The sequence below is a fragment of the Loa loa genome (genome assembly GCF_000183805.2).
Source record: "Loa loa unplaced genomic scaffold supercont3.163, whole genome shotgun sequence".
Lineage (NCBI taxonomy): Eukaryota > Metazoa > Nematoda > Chromadorea > Rhabditida > Onchocercidae > Loa > Loa loa.
In genome coordinates, this window is record NW_018108343.1 from 3,199 (window position 1) to 4,970 (window position 1,772).

Genomic DNA, 1,772 nt, shown 5'->3' on the forward strand with positions numbered 1-1,772 from the left:
GAAATCTTTTTGGGACTGTTTGGAATTTTGAAGGATTTTTGTGGAAAAAAAGATGAATAGTTCACTTTATGGTTTTAAAAATGATAGATTTCATTCATATATCAATATTTGTATGCATCAGTTAGAAGTTCCAAGCAGCACTGACTAAATACATGTCATATTTTCAGTGTCATATTTTCATATTTGTCATATTTTCAGTATTTTCATATTTTCAGTTCTAATTCTTTTTTCTTTTAAAGTTATTTTTTTTCTCATCCATGTTACTTTTCTAGCCATTTCTTATGGACACAGTACCTTATACAGTAAGATAGATAAATAAATTATATTTTGCAGTCATTTGTGGTTTCATTCATCTTCATTCATGACAGATTCATTTTCTGAACTGATCCGACAGTTTTCGAACTCTTTTTCTGTATAAATTTGGACATTTTAAGCAATTCGAAAATTTTTTATGTAGGAAGCGTAATAAATCTTAAAAGTTAGATTTCGAAAGGTGCAAAATTAGAGTGCATTATTCTGCTTATTGAAATTACTGTAGACCGGGAATTCTAATAAAAACTTGGAATTGTTCATATGTGACTGGTTCTTTTTCTGTGATACTGAATGTGGGAATGAGTGATAAATCATTGGAATAGCTTCCCTGAATATGCGATAAAAGATGACATGAACCTTCATAATTTTTACTCTTGACTAAACAATGAACTATCCGAAATCTTCCTACAACCTGAAGAAGGAATATACATCATCCGAAATCCATACACATCGGTCTCAGTTTTTTTTTCCGGTTCTTCTGAAATCATTGTGACACATCACCAACAACCAACCTATCATATTGCTATTACCTGTGAATTAATTGCTAGCAACACTTTGAATCTACAAAATTTATTCGAAGGAATGAATGTTCTCCTCAGTTGACCCCTATACTTTGATCCAAAATATTCGTGATTAAAAGTTAACTTTGATGTTTAAAAAAATTTTCGGAATTTATTTATTGAGTAGATAAAGTTGAAGAAACAATTTGGTATCACGTTAAAAGTGATTATACCGTAATACATTTTTGTTATCTTTCTTTTTTTGCTCCACTCTTCCACCCCTTTGGTTTCCATCCCTGTAGTAATTCTTAATCTGTAATCGATAAAAATTAAAATATGATCAACAAGTGCTATTAAAAATTATGTTCCATTCTTTTTATCTTGTAATACTACTCTAAATTTAATTAATACATCAAAAGTTTTAATTAAAATTCATTTTCAAATTAATAAAATCTGTTATTTTTTGAATTTTTTGGTGGTAGTCTTTGCTACAAGCAAAAACATTAAACTGATCATTGGTCAAGAGAAGAAATTTGGAATCACCAGTTTAAAGTTCTTTTTTTTCTTGAACATTAAATGGAAATTTACATTTAAATCATCACCAAGTATGTTACATATATTTATATCTCACTTCAAATCATATCCATCTTTTCAGATGATATCCGAAGAAATTTAACAGAAAATAAATCAAAGAAAAAGTTTAAAAAGCAAAGCATAAATTAAATTAATGAAGTTGATAAAGTGATACTGAAATAGTTCAATGTATTGATGTATTCGATAAAGCACATAAGGTTACAAAGGTAAATATTGTATTATGTATTTTGATTATTTAATTCATTATAATGATATTCTTAAACATATATTTTGATCATTTAATTCATTATAATGATATTCTTAAACATATATTTTGGTTATTTAATTCATTATAATGATATTCTTAAACATATATTTTGATTGTTT